At 44.2% G+C, this 17,721-nt stretch overlaps 1 protein-coding gene across 5 annotated transcripts in view; it reads right to left on the minus strand.

The window, feature by feature from the left end:
• LOC126262933 (uncharacterized) overlaps positions 1–17,721 on the minus strand; it is a 421,675-nt gene that overhangs the window by 182,871 nt on the left and 221,083 nt on the right. The window contains exon 1 of one of the 5 annotated variants that reach the window (XM_049959861.1): positions 4,496–4,616. The exons of 3 other annotated variants lie outside the window; for them this stretch is intronic. The gene's annotated coding sequence lies outside the window, so the exon portion shown is untranslated. Of the gene's footprint in view, positions 1–4,368; positions 4,473–4,495; positions 4,617–17,721 lie in introns of those variants that run through there. One more of the 5 variants, XM_049959862.1, reaches the window with a different exon arrangement.

The following is a 17,721-nucleotide window of genomic DNA, read 5'->3' on the forward strand; positions in this document are numbered from 1 at the left end:
TAAATAAAACTGCTTTTCCTTGCTCCGACTCAATTTATTTTTCCCAGACGCATTTCGTCTTTTTCTTAATCTAAGGCATGTAGAGTGGGATCTATAACGATATCGTTGTGTTAGTTTCAGATTATCAAACAGTTCACATAGTATTTTTTACTAATTAAGTATTTTTAATCTAAAAAAATGGCTCTGAGCACTATGAGACTTAACTTCAGAGGTCATCAGTCCCCTAGAACTTAGAACTACTTAAACCTAACTAACCTAAGGAAATCACACACATCCATGCCCGAGGCAGGATTCGAACCTGCAACCGTAGCGGTCGCGCGGTTCCAGACTGTAGCGCCTAGAACCGCTCGGCCACCCGGCCGGCTTTTAATCTAATTCAAATAGTTCAAATGGCTCTGAGCACTATGGGACTTAACATGTGAGGTCATCAGTCCCTTGTATTAGAACTACTTAAACCTAACTAACCTAAGGACATCGTCCGCAGCTCGTGCTCTCGCGGTAGCGTTCTCGCTTCCCGAGCACGGTGTCCCGGGTTCGATTCCCGGCGTGGTCAGGGATTTTCTCTGCCTCGTGATGACTGGATGTTGTGTGATGTCCTTAGGTTAGTTAGGTTTAAGTAGTTCTAAGTTCTAGGGGACTGATGACCATAGATGTAAAGTCCCATAGTGCTCAGAGCCATTTTTGAACCTAAGGACATCACACACATCCATGCCCGAGGCAGGATTCGAACCTGTGACGGTAGCGGTCCTGCGGCTCCAGACTGTAGCGCCTAGAACCGCATGGCCACCCCGGCCGGCTGCTAGTAATTATCGGCTATAATTGGCTATTTACCGAAAATAAAGTAATTCGTTTTCATAAATTTTAGCTTGAAATATAACATAGAGTGTGTAAATTTATTTGAAAGTTTTCAGAAACGCGGCTGAGATAACACTGACCTGTTCAAAATTCGAAAAATAATACTGGAGTCGACAACTGCTGTTGAGGAAAAGTAATGCTAGAGGAGGATGTCCCGTTACAACATGAAATGGGTCGTCATCGATCTGTACGTGCATATGTGAAAGTTAACGCCCCTAGAATCAAGGGCTTGTCATTTCAGTAAAACCAATAACTTAAAATATCAAACCATCTTCATATTGGCTTTACTGATGTGACAAGCCCTTGAATCTAGCGATATTAACTTTCACATATGCGCGTACAGGCCGTTGACGACACATTTCATGTGGAGATAGTTTTACCGGCTGTTTGCTGGTGTGAAGTTTGTTTCTTGTCTTTCTCAGGAAGTCGGGTTTAAATCCGTTGAAACCATGGTAAAGGTTAACTGAAAACCGCAGTTTATTTCAACCCGTTAATTATCTATTTCACATGCTGTTAAAAGACACAATTAATATAACTGGGAACGTATTATATTGTGATTCTCTATTGTATCTACCTATAATTGAGTACTGGAGGTGTGAATACTTAATGCCATGCTTATAGCACCCAACACTCTGGAAGATGAGTAGTCCACACAAACCCTGAAAAATCTGTGTAGAGTGGTTATGTAATTGTCAACTTGGTAACAATGGCGAGCAACTAGATCTGTACTGTACTTCACAAAAAAACTGAAGGTTTATTTAGCTTTCTGACCAAACATTCAAATAACAGATGATTGGCGCATATCGTTGGTATTCGATAGGCGAAGCATCTGTGTTGACAGTATTCTAAAAAGCGGAACGATGAATTGTTCACAGCACCGATCACTCCTAAGAAAATTTATGCTGAACACGCTAGAGCTGAACGAAACGCGTCAGGAACGAAACAGATGACGCCCTCAGAGCGAAGGTAAATTTAAATTTATTTGGGTTTCAGTGAAACTCATAACATCTTTACAGGTTGAAATCTGAAGCCGTTTTATGGCAATATACATGACGTTCGAAAATTCCCGTTACAAACTTGTAGAAGTTGTAGAGGGGAGTGGTTGCATAATGTTTTGAATAGGAACCCATGTCCGGAAACGTACCATTTACGTTCTACGACGCTTTCAATTCAAATGTTTAACTCATCTACTTCTGCTTGAGAAATTGAATCACGCGTGACGCAGCAGAAATATTAGGTAACAATTCAAAAGGAAACATAACGAACTATCCATTTATGAAAGTTTATGCTAAGTTTAATTTACGAGGTTCCTGTAGAGACTGTGGAAGATCTGCCAGCACGAGTTCTGGCCGCTGCACGACAAATGGAAGAGCCGTCAGGTGGAATGGAGGGTGTCTACCAGAACACGCTCCGTGGTTATAATGTCTGTAACAACATTGGTGGCCGCAATATCGAGCCGTTGTTATAATGCATCAGTCTTGTTCCGTACGAACATTAAGTTAGGTTATTTTTCGTTTTCAAATAACGTAAAGACGTAATACGTAAATTTTAATAGAAACAAATGTCCGTAAGTGATGAAGCAATGTTTCGTTGTGTTTCCTTTCGAATTTTTAGCCAATAATTGTACTACGTCACCATCTACTTCAGTTCTTAAAGCAAAAGTGGATGAGTTAAACATACGGATTGAAACTGTCCTAGAAATGAAAAGGTACGTTTCATGAAATGGGTTCCTATCCAATATATTATGTACTTACTCCCCTCTACAACGCCCAGAAGTCTGTGACGGTGATTTGTGAAAACCCTGTACATACCAGGCTTTGGTAAGTTACAGGCGCGCGTCTGTTTCATATTTCCCACGTACTACAGTTTTCATAAAGGGGGGGGGGGTTACGTGCTGTAAAATTCAAATGGTTCCTAAACGGTAACTTCGGAAACGAAACGATATTTCATGTCCTACACATTTGTACCATTATTTCTTAAACTGTATCGGGAGCAATACCTAGAAATGTAATTCTGCTTAAAGAAACCAGTGTCAGCTGTAGAGTGGATGGGAATGTTGTCAGAAGTGACACAGACTGAAAAGCGGTGTTTCCTAATTAGGCAAACTGCTATGCGCCAGTTTCAGAAAACAAACTGTTCTCTGAAAAGTGGAAAGTCACATACGTGTAGAGTACAAGGTGGGTTAAAAAGAAAACAGGAATTTTCAGAGCTTGGAAAAGTTTTATTTATTCGTGTATACTGGTGTTTTCACTCTCAAAATAGTGTCCATTGCACCAGTACCTTTTCAAATCTCTGAAACACTTCTGGAACTCTATCTCTGAGATAGGTTTCAACTCTCTCACTGAAGCTGTTTTAATCTGCTCTAAGCTTGCTTAACAAGGTGCCTTCAATGTTTCTTTATTTTTGGGAACACAAAGTAGTCACAATGAGTCATATTTGGCGAAAGTGGAGGCTGGGGCAAAATTGTAGTATCGTTTCTTTAAAAAATAGTATTGGCGACAGAAGCAATGAAGTACTGTGAGCAGATGCATTATCGTGTTGCCAAAGACATAAAAAGTTTTGTCCCAAACCCGGGCATTTCTTTTCGATGGAAACGGCCTTGATCTTGAAAGTAGTAATCCCTATTGATCATTCGACCTTGTGGCAGGAAGTTTTCGTGCACTAGGCAATAAAAATCGAACAACACAGTGAACATAACATTCGCATGTGACCACACTTGTCGAACGTTTTTAGCTCTTGGAGATACCAAATACGTCCAATGGGGCGAATGAGCCTTAGTTTTGACGTCATATCCGTAGATCCATGATCTTCATCGACTACGAAGTGTCGTAGTCGATATTTCTGAACCGCTGGTGACTTCATCTAGCGATTCCTGTGCAACTTGCATTCACCGCTGATTTTGTTCAAAATGCAACATATTGAACATATTTTACTGCCACACTTTTCTCAGAAATACGTGAGTAAATTTCACGTATTGAGCCAACCGATATCACAAAAGTGTCAGCCACTTCTCCGACTACGATTCCGGGATCGTTAACAATCGTTTCTTCCACATTTTTCACGATTTCGTCGCTTGATAGTGTGCTGGAACATCCAAGTCGCTCAACAACTTCAGTGTATCTTCACGGCCAACTTCAAAACACTTACACCATTCGTAAAACCGTGTTTCAATCATAGCAGTGACCAAAAGCAATATTTAAGGTTTCTAAATCACTGCAGCACTGTATTCCGTTCTCGTAACGAAATGCAATACACATTTTACAATCCGTTTTACACAAAATAAAAAATCGACGACACTGACAAGTCACATCTAATCTTTTGGATACCTGACCACAGACTAAATACCCGAAATGTATAACACTTTTCGATACCTGACCACAGACTAAATACCCGAAATGTATAACACTTACAGGTACTTTTCGTACGTACCTACCGACACAACAACGAAAATCGCATTGATCTGACTAATACAACAAGCAATATTAGGAAATTCCCGTAACTTTTTCAACGCACCTTGTATTGTAGGGCGGTTCATTCTCTATCCCTCACTCTCAGAACGAATCAAGCGCAGTGGCAGCCGCTGTGAAGCGAACTTTCCTCCGCTTTAGCGTGCCTGCACGTTCTGCTGCTCAGTACCTACCGTCACGAGAAAGGCGGGGATTGTAACAGCTGTTCAAAGTCTACAGCGATATCAGAAGCAAGCGCGATAAGGCTGCCATCCGCCACCGACTGCTGGTGCTTCCCGACCGCAGACTTCTGTGTACTGCTGTTTCGGAGGAAATCACGCTCCTTCTTATTGCTGTTTAATTATCAAAGGTCTGAGAGCGTCACCTTTCCGATAACACAGGCGTTCTGAAAAATTCTGTAGACGATATTAAAGTCCAGACAAGTAGTTGTGCCGTTATCTATTCGACGCATGAAAACCGAGCGAAAACGCGGCCCTGCCAGGCGATCCCAGTATACAGCAGCCCGTTGTTATGTTCACTGCACGTTCCGCTGGCCGTGATGGTGCCAGGGAGCCGGCACAGTTATTCAGTGTGCTCGTCGTCTTCCAGAATCATCCTTTTATGATAATATACGGCAATTAAACAGCAGTGAATTGTGACGCCGCCGCATTTCTGTAACTTTTTGAGAATTTAGTGACGACGCATGTCACCTGACGGTGTTCATCTCGAACGAAAACGATTGAGGTGTAATAAACGCACATGAAAGACACCTTTGTTGGGTTTATTAACATTTAGGAATTGAACATACTGAAATTTCTCGCGTGTAGTTCTTGGAAATTCTTATTATCTACACAGATCCACGATTCAGATAAATTTATATGAACATTGCAATGACTGGTGATAGCAATAATAGTAATAATAATAATAATAACAATAATAACCTCAACACATACGAGCGTTATATGTTACAAAACGGTGATCAAACTCTAAGCTGTCTACGCGAACGAAACTTCAATTCTCAACAGAAAAGGCGATCTAAGAAACATTCTGATTGGAGGTCGAAGGATTATAACGAAAAATTTTGTCAAAAAATAGAGGACGGATACAAACTGACATTCAGTAAAGCAACAGCACATGTTTTCCCGTTTTCAATACGGAACGTCGAACACACGCACAAAATTGTAGGCCTGCATCTCTGACGACGATCAGAAGTAGAATATTCGAACGTGTTTTACCTCGAGTGTTATGACTTTTTTGGGGAACAAAAATCCACTCTATGGGAATCAATAGGGGCTCCGACACCAACGATCGTGCAAAACCAAGTTCGATCTGTCCGTCCATAAGGCCCATTGGGTGGCGGATACCGGCGCCCAGGCGAATGTCGTGTTTCTTCACTACGGTAAGGAATTCGATACAGTTCCGCACTGCCGCCTAGTGAATAAAATAAGGGCATTCTAAATTTCAGACCAACTGTGTCACTGGAGTGAAGAATTTCTAGCAAACGGAACACGTAATGTCTTTCTCAGTGGAGATAAGTCTTCAGACTTAAGGGTGTCCTCGAACGTACTCCAAGGGAGTGTTATATGTCCATTACTTTTCACTATATATGTAAATGACATAGCAGACAACATCAGATGTTGCCGTTAAACACAAAGAAGTCGCTACGCGAGAAGATTGTACCCAAATGCCGAAAAACCGGCAGAGGGTCGTCGTTTGGTGCGATGAGTGTCAATTGTTCCTCGATATCAACAAATGTAACGAATTGCATGTGCATAGACAGAAAGACCATTATTGTATGAGTACATTACTGTAGAACAATCACTGGAAGGAGTTACTTGCATAAAATATTTAAGATTATGTGTACGGAGCGATTTCAAGAGGAAAGACCACATAAAACTAATTGCAGGAAACGCAGACGCCAGAATGGCATCCATTGAAAGAATGCTCATGACATTTTGTGCATTAACAAAGGAGGTACCTTACAAAACCATCGTTCGACCAACGCTTGAATACTGCTCGTCAGTGTGACATCCGTATCAGATAGCATTTATAGAAGAAATGGGGAAGATCCAAAGAAGAGCAGGGTGTTTTAGTTACAGGTTCATCTAGTAAGGACGAAAGCGTCACGGAGATGGTTAGCCAACTCCAGTGTCAGATGCTGCATGCCAAGCGTTTTGCATCGCGCTGCGATTCGCTATTAATGTTCCCAGAGGCTACGTTCCTAGAAGAGTCAACAAATACGAGCATATTGTTTCGCTCCAAGTACATCTCGCAAAAAGAGCATGATGATAAAATTGAGAGACTCGATCCCACACGGAGGCTCGCCGCCAAATATCCTCCCGCGAACTATTCGTGACTGGAAAAGGAAAGAGGATAAACGACAATGACACACTAAGTATCCTCCTCCACACACCTCAAGGTGGCTTGCGAATTATAGACGTTGAAGTAGATGTAGAGAAAAACATGGCAGCAGATATCTGAAAACGAAGTTTGTTATTTTACGGACAAGTTAAAAGACTCCCAACAATGAGGCTTACACAGAAGATTATGCCATACATCAAAAAATTGTCCACAGTTCTTGGCCTAGTGGTCAGCGCTGCAGCTTCCAGATCCTGTCGTTCAAGGTTCAGTTCGTGGCTGGAAAGGGATTTCCTCCACTAGATGACTGGAAATTTGTGCTATCCGCATCATTTCATTTCAACATCATCATCGACATGAAAATCGCCAAAGTGGGGTCAAACTGAAAAATTTGCTCTAGATGGCAGGACAATTCCAAACAATCGAAAAACTTAATAAGGGCCTCCAGAGCGCTCAGAAGACACCAGTTCCGTCAAAGCTACACTGTTGGGTTGATCAAAGAGAGAATGAGTCTCCACAGAAATCAGGACCCAAACAGACTGAAGAAGAATAACAGCCAACGGAGAGAGAATAAGAGCCTTATCAGGTTACAAAAACAGATCTGGAAACGTGGTCTTTCCGTAACTAACAAGAGTATTACTGTTATCATTAGCGATAAACAAGCATTCAAATAAAGGAATCTGTAAGGTGGAAAAGTTTTAGCACGTTACGAAATAAATAACGAACAACCACGAACGCTCAAATTCATCTTAATTGTACTGCCATTGAACCAGACGCCCAGTACATTGCAATATTTCTCATACTTTATAAGTAGATTTTGTAGAGCAAATGGTAGACACAGAACTTTGTTTAGAAGGATCTTAGGCATAATAGAAAAACAAAGTAAATTCCAAAGGAAGCACAGCAATGACCTATACTTAAGTGCCGAATTAACAACCGATATTACATGGGAACAAAATCTTTCTGTGGTCACCTAGAATGAACAATTTCAGAAATGTTTACCAATAAAAATTCTGTCTGTATTTGAATGAGATATCGGACCAGTCTAGTTTAGCGAAGTTGAAAACAACTTGCGAGGATTCAGGGTCTAAGATGAAAATAACTTGAAACGTAAGTCATGAATAAAATTAAGATGATGGATAACAGAGATGCTGTCCAATACCAAAGTGAAATCCAGGCAACATGTGGGCCAAATAATGAAATATAGCTTACGAACTAAGTATAATAGAATGTTGGGATAATGTTGTACCTCGACGAACATTGGATTGAAAAAAAGTCGTAATTGGGTGGCTGTAATACGCTCAAAGACAAACAAAAGCGACGTACCACGAAGGTATTCTCTGAACTGGGCGGAAATCGGCAGATTTGATGTACGTTTACAGAGAAACAAATTATTACTGTTTCACAAAACTGGATGATTTATTCAATAGAAAGAGCTTCACAAATTGAGAAAGTCAATAACGTGTTGGTTCACCTTCAGCCTTTAGCCAAGGAGTTATTCGGCTTGGCATTGATCGACAGAGTTATTGGATGTGCTCCTGAGCGATGTCGTGCCAAATACTGTGCAACTGGGACCTTAGATCCTGAAAATTCCGAGCTGTTTGGAGGGCCCTGCCCTTAACGCTCGAAACGTTCTTAATTGAGGAGAGATCTGGCGGCTATGTTGGGTATGGCAGAATTTGGCAGGCACGAATGAAATCAGTGGAAACTTTTGGCTTTTTCGGGCAGGCATTATCTTGCTGACACCATGATACCTTGCTATGGATGACTACAAAATGGATCACACAATAACGTCAACCTATCGCAGTGCTGTAAGGGTGTTGCGGATGACGTCCTGCTATGAACGTACGGCGGGCGATAGTCGGGTGGGTATCCCGTCACTCGTCCTTTTATACATGATGGGAAATAATGAAGTAACTCCTACTACATTTTCAGGACAAAAAAAAACAGAGACTGTAGATGTCAGAAAATTAAAATACGGGTTACTTCTTACGATAATGCAACGAGTCACTGTTAATAATATCATTTATTAACAACAAATGGCGCCGCTAACAGTTTCAGACCGAGAGGTTCATCCTACAGGATTTTCGATTCCACCACCATACCAAGGAACATTCAACACAATCAGTGAACTTTACATGTAAATTATATTATAATTTTAAATTTGAAGAGCCATCTGAAGATGACCGTGACAGTTTGGAACCGGTTATGGTGCTATTTATCCCTAGTAAATATAGCGTTATTAACACTGTTTGGTTGCTGTTTTTGCTTTATTATAATTACTGTAGGCCAAGACTGAAATCTGAGCCCAATTATATGGGGAGTTAATCGGAAAGTTTACATTTAAGATGAATTTTTTTTTTACTGCTATACTGAAGTAAGAGGCGAAGCGTAACCATCCATTCCCAATTATCTGCTAAACGATTCGTCTTTGTGCCTTCTTTTGTTGAGGCCCTTTTGCTTGCTTTATCGTATACTCGTACTTTCATCAGTGTTACGTTTCGCCACTAACTGTATTCAACCCACATTTGTATTAATTTACAATTATTAAAAATATTTAAAAACCTTTTTTGCAGCTGCTAAATAATGCATTTCTTTTCCGTACGAGTGTCGTTTCATTGACGTAAGTCATTGTTAATAGTCTAGAATGAAACATTTTTCAGTTTTGGTGAGCTCTGTAGATCTGGAAGCTGCACATTACGGAAGATTCTGAAATGTGAGTTTTACTTCCAGCACTCTTGCCTGTTTTCCGCTTATATCTGAAAGCGTACAAAAGATCCCACTTTCAGATGTAAGCAGATACCAGACAAAGATTCATTGAGCAACATATCACACTTCAGTATCTTTCGTAACGAACTGGTTTTAGATCTAGAGACTGTTATAAGACGACTGCATGATGCAAATCTCCATTCCCGAGGAACATGGTGAGCACTACGTCGTACACTACACCGTCACAAACGCTGTTACAAATGTGTAAGAACACTTGAAGAATGGTCACCCCAGGATTGCCGTCGGGTATTGTTTACAAACCAAAGTCGGATCCGTTTGTACCCTGATAATCGCAGGCAGCGTTTTCGGAGACAATTCCGTAGCGTCGAACGCCTCCAATACTGTGTTCCACAGGTACAACTAGGTGATGGTGGGGTGATGTCCTGGGCTCGCATTGCATGGAGCCACCGCACAGCTCTCGTCATTTTCTATGGCAATCTGACTGCTCTACCGTACAAGAACGAAAGTCTGCAACCAGCTGTGGGGACGAATCGCTCAAATTTTAGTGAAATTTTCATCTTGATGGATAATAGATAATGTGCTCATGGTATGTTCCAGTGAACACGTTCCGTCAGCATTTTAGGATCACCGGAACGGAGAGGTATGCCTATTGTCCGGACATGAACCTAATCCAAAATGTGTGGGATCTGTGGTATCGTCCGCAGAACGAGGAGTAATGCAAAAGTTGATACCACACGACGGCACCACAAGTAATGACAATCGCTGCCAGACGCATCAACGAATCAGAGACGTCGGCGTAGGCACGCCCTCAAGAGTTTCCTTAGGCTGCCGCAGCCGGAAAGTTACTTCTGCCCGAGCGCAGTGCCGATCAGCCCATCTCTATGTAAACATCCAATCCCTATGTCATCAGAGACAACCTGACATCAATACTAACGATGACAATATCGCCACAGCAGAGATCCCGCTCTGTCCAAACAGAACAGTTACTGAGAACTTAATAAAGACAATTGTACTTTGATGTGCACCATCATTCTTCAATGATGAAATGTTAAATGTTGTAACTGTGAGCGACTGTCTCAATTACAAGTCATCTACATGGAAAATGATTATTTATGAAGTTAAAGATTTATTATGCTCATGTTTTAATAAATTACAAATAATTAGTTTATTCTAACTCTTCCGGCTTTCCCGACGGGCCAGAGCGACACAAACATCCGGCAGTAGACCCGATTATTCCACATGTCAATTAGTTTGTTGTTGACACTGAAGCGCCAAAGAAACTGGTACAGGCATGCGTACTCAAATACAGAGATAGGTACACAGACAGACAGAATACGGCGCTACGGTTGGCAACGCCTATATAAGACAAAAAGTGTCTGGCGGACTTCTTAGATCAGTTACTGCTGGTACATTGGCAGGCGGAGGCTGTGTAATGGTGTGATATTTGACTCGTGATACTTCTAGATACGACTCTGACAGGTGATAAGTACGTAAGCATCCTGTCTGATCATCTGCAACCGCTGATGTCCATTGTGCATTCCGACGGACTTGGAGACCTCCAGCAGGAACTTGCGACACCCCACAAGTCCATATTTTCTACAGAGTGGCTCCAGGAACATTCTTCGAAGTTCAAACACTTTCGGTGGCCACCAAACTCCTCACACATGTACATTACTGAGCATATCTGGGATGCCTTGGAAGGTGCTATTGAGAAGAGATCTCCACCCCATCGTACAGCCCTGCAGCATTCATGGTGTCAGTTCCCTCCAGCACTACTTCACACATTAGTCGAGTCCATTCCACGTCGTGTTGCGACAGTTCTGCGTGCTTGCGAGGCTCCTATATAATATTAGGGAGGTGTAACAGTTTCTCTGACTCTTCAGTGTAGTGTGCGACCGCTACGGTCGCAGGTTCCAATCCTGCCTCGGGCATGGAAGTGTGTGATGTCCTTAGGTTAGTTAGGTTTAAGTAGTTCTAAGTTCTAGGCGACTGATGACCTCAGATGTTAAGTCCCATAGCGCTCAGAGCCATTCGAACCATTTGTAGTATGCGCTCGACCTCCTGCAGTTATCACTAGTTTCTACAATGCACCGCAGGATCGATGAAGCAAGCTGTCTTTGGAAGGATTCAAACGTGTGTCGGAGCAAGTGTATGTTCCACATCTTACTAACGTTGCTCGGGAGTACTGTCAGAACCATCCTACCCGCACCCCTCCTCCAATGGAAAAAGGGCTATTTTCTTATTATACAATACATTTTTCATTTTCTTATTTGAAGATTTGGACGCAATGGAAATGACTATACATGCATGCCTCAGAGCCAATTATTGTTTTCTGTGCTGCGAATCTGGAAATACAGTAGTCTTGCAAAACTTCTGATGATACGTGTAAAAGATATCCTCTGTTTGGACAGAAGCAGACATACTTTCTACGTTCTGTAGATGTAGGTTCCATGTTTTCGATCAAGATTTCCACTCTCTATCGCTCTCTTTCCAGTGTCTGTAAACAGCGAGTGCGACGAAATTGGCGCACAAATGAAGTGACAGAAAGTATAAGTAATACAACAAATATGTGACTAATCCTTTTCCGCAGTAAAGAAAGTAGCCATTGATAGCTGAGATAATACGATTGTGTGCTTGAGCACGCAATCGAGAGAAACTTGTAAAGAATTTGCATTCAGTGAAACGGACCGGACTCGGGCTAGGTAAAACGGCTGCGCTAACGACTCGCGAATGCGGAAGGCAATTACGGCGGCAGTGGACGGCATCGCTTCCGCACTCGGCGGCTGCACGGCTGCGAGTTGGCCGTATCGCGGCGGCATAACGGCTGGCCCAGCGGGGCGCAGCAGTGGGGACCACCCGACCCAACCCACCCGCCCCTGTTGTGCCCAAGGAGGCCCTCAGAAGTGCGCGGCCGGCTGTTAGCAGCTCCGCGGTGAATATAATTGCAACTCGGCGGGCGAGTCGCCCCTCTGTGGCGGCCCTCCTGGTCGTTAGGAGCTGCTTGGCAGCTAATGCCGCGCCGGCGACGGGACCAGGTCGCCCGTGGCGCCTCGCCAGGTGCGTAGTACGAGCTGACACTGAAGCGCCGGGGTCGGACCCTGGCCGCCCGTACGAGGGCTCCATCTACATGACGTAGACACATGCGAGCCTCGTAAACTACTGTACTGGTGTAGTCTTAAAGTACCAGAGCACACGGGCACACACAGAATGATGTAATCAAGGTTTATGCGACGAAATAAATCTCGGGTGAACAGCCTGGTATGAGTGTGCATAGGACGCAATATTACGACAATCGACCACGTTGCCATCATCAGGTGCGCCGATGAACTGACCGGCGGTGGGCCGGCGCCAGGTATATATAGGACAATCCCTCTACACCCTCAGGCGCTTGCTATGAGTCGCGCGTGGTCCGCGCCCCGCGCGTGGTCCAGGTACAGCGTCCGTTCTCCCGCCGTCTGGGCGCTGCGTCCTAGGTCTTCTCGTGCAGGAGGGTTTGCCGGCACCGCTCTAGTTATTCTTCCTTCCTCCCCCGACGTCGGTACACTCTAGGAAATATCTTGTTTATTCTTAATCCGGGTGACCGCGGGTTCCCACGCCTTGCTAAGATGGTTCAAATGCCTCTGAGCACTATGGGACTTAACATCTATGGTCATCAGTCCCCTAGAACGTAGAACTACTTAAACCTAACTAACCGAAGGACATAACACAACACCCAGTCATCACGAGGCAGAGAACGCCTTGCTAAGGATCTAACCGCTGTCACGATGTAGTTGTGGCTGCCTTACTCCTATCTCTGTGGCTTCTTTGATGACACAGTCCCAGTATTTGGAAGTCAGTGTCAGGACTTTGGTTTAGTCATAATCTGACTCAGCGGCAGCCAGAAGAATCAAGAAACGTGCCAGCCTAGCTTTGGTACGAGAGAGAGTTCGCTTCACGCTGTGGAGCTTGGACACTACCAACAAAGAACTCCTACAGTTACATCTACAACTGGCCAACCGGTTCAACATCTGGACGTGGGATTGGGTTGATGGTGTCACATGGGCCACAATGGACTCAACCCAGAGGAAGTCTGCCGAATGACAGACTTCTAAGTTTGAACGTATATCGGAGAAACAACATTTCGGTTCTCAAGAAAAGATTGAATTTCGCTCCGACTCCTAAAGATGTACCCATTGCTGACATTACTAGCACAGTGGAACAAACAGCTGCTCGACTTCCACCTGAAGCTGCTGAAGAAGTTCGTCGCGAAACCTGCAGGGCTCCAACGAAAGCAAAGCTGATGAAACTGAACATTTCATACAGGGAGAGGGAGGGCCACCATACGGGAGAAGAGAAGATCCAGACATAGTAATATTACCTGCAGACAAGGGCAACGCTACAGGATCCTATCCCGACCGGATTATGCTGAGAAGATGCGGGGCCTACTTGGTGGCAGCGCATACCGCAAGATTGACACCGATTTTACCAAGAGGGTTGAGAGGAAGACCCTGGCGCTTCTCAAGGATTCCGGCTTCCCTGACGAGATTACCAAGAAGCTACGCCCGAGGGCTGCTGTTCCTCCTAGACTTTACGGACTGCCGAAGGTGCACAAGGAATCGATTCCGTTACGTCCATTGTCAGCAATATTGGTGTCCCAGCGTACCTTCTCGCCAAGCACCTCAAACAACTGCTTAGCCCTTACGTTGGGAGATGTACACACCATATCCGTAACTCCGTGGATTTGCTGGTACGCATCAACAACTTTGCGCTTAAGGAATATCACATACTGCTGAGCTTCGACGTGGTATCACTATTCACTAAATTTCCGTTACAAGAATCCTTGGAACTCATCAGCCAGAAATTTGACGAAGAGACCACCAAACATTTCAGACTTGTTCTGACATAAACTTGCTTTTTATTTGACGGTGACTACTACTAGCAGACAGAAGGAGTAGCCATGAGTAGTCCACTCTCCCCCGTTGTCGCAAATATGTACATGGAACATTTCGAGGAGGAAGCACTTCAATCAGCACATCTAAAACCCATCTGTTTCTTTAGATATGTTGATGATACCTTCGTTATCTGGCCACATGGGAGAGATAGGCTGGAAGACTTCCTCGTACATCTCAACTCCAGAAACGAGAATATTAAGTTCACCATGGAGATCAAAACGGATGGGATGCTCCCTTTCCTATATGTTTCGATTATAAAACGAGCTTACGGCACTTTGGGCCACAGCGTGTATAGAAAGAAGACATACACTGATTTGTACCTACATGCGGATAGCTGCCACCACTAGGCACAAAAGAATGGCGTGCTCAAAACTCTTGTACACAGAGCTCACACCAACTCCGACATGGACAGTCTCCAACAAGAACTGGACCATCTGAACACCGTGTTTCGGAGGAACGGTTATAAGGAAGGGCAAATTCGGAAGGCTCTACATCCCACACCTGCAGCACCGGGGGAAACTGAGGAGCTGGCCGCGGTGGCCGAGCGGTTCTAGGCGCGCAGTCCGGAACCGCGCGACTGCTACGGTCGCAGGATCGAATCCTGCCTCGGGCATGGATCTGTGTAATGTCCTTAGGTTAGTTAGGTTTAAGTAGTTGTAAGTTCTAGGGGACTGATGACCACAGATGTTAAAGTCCCACAGTGCTCAGAGCCATTTGAACCATTTTTGAGGATCAGCCTCATGAGGCGGCGGCCTTGGCTATTATTCCGTTTTGTGGGGCCTTATCCGGAAAAATTGGACGCATGTGACGTAAACACCAAGTGAAAACCATCTTCCGTCTTCCATGCAAAACCAAGAGCCATGTTGGTAGTGTCAAGGACAACCTGAGTCTACGTAATTCAGGGGTTTATCAGATACCTTGCCAATGCGGTAGTGTATACATAAATCAGACCATGCGTACCATTGAGGACCGATGCCGAGAACATCAACGGCACACTAGAATGCAACTGCAATCGGCAATCGCTGAGCATTGCCTATCGGAAAGACTTCCAAATACTGGGACTGTAACATCAAAGAAGCCATGGAGATTAGAGTAAGGGAGCTACAATTAAATCGTGACAGCGGTTACATCCTTAGCAAGGCGTGGGAACCCGCTATCACCCAGATTAAGAAGGAAAAGGATATTTCCCAGAGTGTACCGACTTCGAGGGAGGAGGGAAGAATAACGAGAGCGGTGCAGGCAGACCCTCCTGAACGAGAAGACCAAGGACGCAGCGCCCAGACGGCGCGAGAACGTACGCTGTACCTGGACCGCGCGCGGGGCGCGGACCACACCGACTCATAGGGAGCGCCTCAGGGAGGAGCGGGAGGGGGATTGTCCAATATATAACTGACGCTGGCCCACGACCGGTCAGTACATCAGCGCACCTGATGATGGCAACCTGGTCGATTGCCGAAATATTGTGTCCTATGCACACTCATACCAGGCTGTTCACCCGAGATTTATTTCATCATAAAATACGCCTGGAGAAACTGAAGAATCACAAGGTTTATGCCCATTGTGAGTCCTTCAGTACAAGTGGGTCTCGAGTACTTCTTTCATAAAAAAATAATAACAATGTACGGTACATAGATTTCTAAGTAAGCATATATGCAAGTTATTGAGCGCTCTAGATCTACATCTAACTGAATATTCTGCAAACCATTTTTTGTGCGTGGCAGAAAGTTAATCGAACCACCTTCACAACACTTCTCTATTATTCCAGTCTCGTATAGCGCACGGAGAATTCAGAATTCAACATCTCCAGGCTCGTAGTCTTTTAGGACTGTGGTTTATCGTTCTGCTGCTCGCGTTAGTCGTGATCCTACGACTGTCATGCAGATATGGCACCAGTGTGTTGAGGAGCACCATGGCCAATGCAATGTAAAATCTCAATGTCCCCACGAGACTAGCGCCCGAGAGAACAGACACACTATTCACCTGGATTGCTGCCAGACGAGGACCCATGTGGACATTGCGACGCCTTCTGGAGCACAGCTGTTGTGGCTGTCCTTGACACGACAATAGGGAAAAGTGCTCTATCGGTGCTGATCACAACGACAACATTGAACTTAGCAGTGCCAATACGTCGTCATTTCAGACCAGTCTCGCTACTGTGTACAGCATCACGATCCACGTCTCCATATGTGGAGGCTCCGAGAGAACGAACGATGCCAGACTGCGTTCTTTATAGTCATATGGGACGAATACCTACGGCAATGGTGTCATTGGGGACACAACACGATCACCTCTGGTTGCTTTAGCTGGTAATTTGGACAATAGCCATTATGTATCTGACGTGTTAAGGTCACTGACTGTATCCTATGTTTGAGATCTCCATGACGTTATAAAGGGTGTTCGGAAATTCCCGTTACAAACTTCTAGGACTTGTAGGGGGAGTGAGTACATAATATTTTGAACAGGAACGCATGTTCAGAGAGGTACGGTTTCCGTGCTACGACGGATTTAATTCAGATGAGTAACGTGTCCACGTCTACTGATGGAAAGTATTTACACTCAGTCTAACTAGTCCTGCATACTTGATCTTTCTACAAAACGTACCGGACCCGTTCTTGGAAGCTGTTCCGCTGAATGACCATCCGGAAATATTGTTTCAGCACGATGGTGCACCACTTCGATTCTCAGGTGCGGTTTGGAGACATCTCAACGGGTGATACGGTGAAAGATGAATAGGCTGAGATGGTCCAACCACGTGGCCGCCGCCATCGCCGGATTTAAACCGCTGTGGACTACTTCTAGTGGGGCCTTCTCGAAGTTTGATATACGAGACTTCCGTACAGATAGAGGAAGATCTGCTGGCACGATTTCTGGACACTGCACAAGAAACTCAAGAGACACCAAGTAGAATGGAGAGTGTGTACCAGAACATGCTTCGTAGGTACAATGTCTGTAAAAACGTTGGTAGTCGCCTCATCGAGCCACCGTTGTAATGTCTCAGTACTGTTCTGTATGTACAATACGCTGGGTTTTTTTACAATGTAAACATGAAATGTTTAAATGATAATACAAACAACTGTGCTTAGATTGTAAATGGATGTTTCGTTATATTTCCTTTCAATGCTAACCTACTAAGTTGACTAGTCAGCTACGGAGGCGGACGGTCAGGTATTAACGTGTGGACAAATGCACGCAAAACAATTAGTCTATACTGACAGGCGTCGTGCACTTCGCGGCACAATTATGACCATAAGGAAACACCAGCTAGTAATTTACGTGATGCGTTTGCAGGAAGACAGTTGGACGCAGAGCAGAAAACAACGAGACACTGAAGTGGATACATATTAAAGCACCAGTTATCACAATATCTGTACCTATACATCTAACACCCCTGTATATCGCAA

This window comes from Schistocerca nitens, chromosome 6, assembly GCF_023898315.1.
Source record: "Schistocerca nitens isolate TAMUIC-IGC-003100 chromosome 6, iqSchNite1.1, whole genome shotgun sequence".
Taxonomy (NCBI): Eukaryota; Metazoa; Arthropoda; class Insecta; order Orthoptera; family Acrididae; genus Schistocerca; species Schistocerca nitens.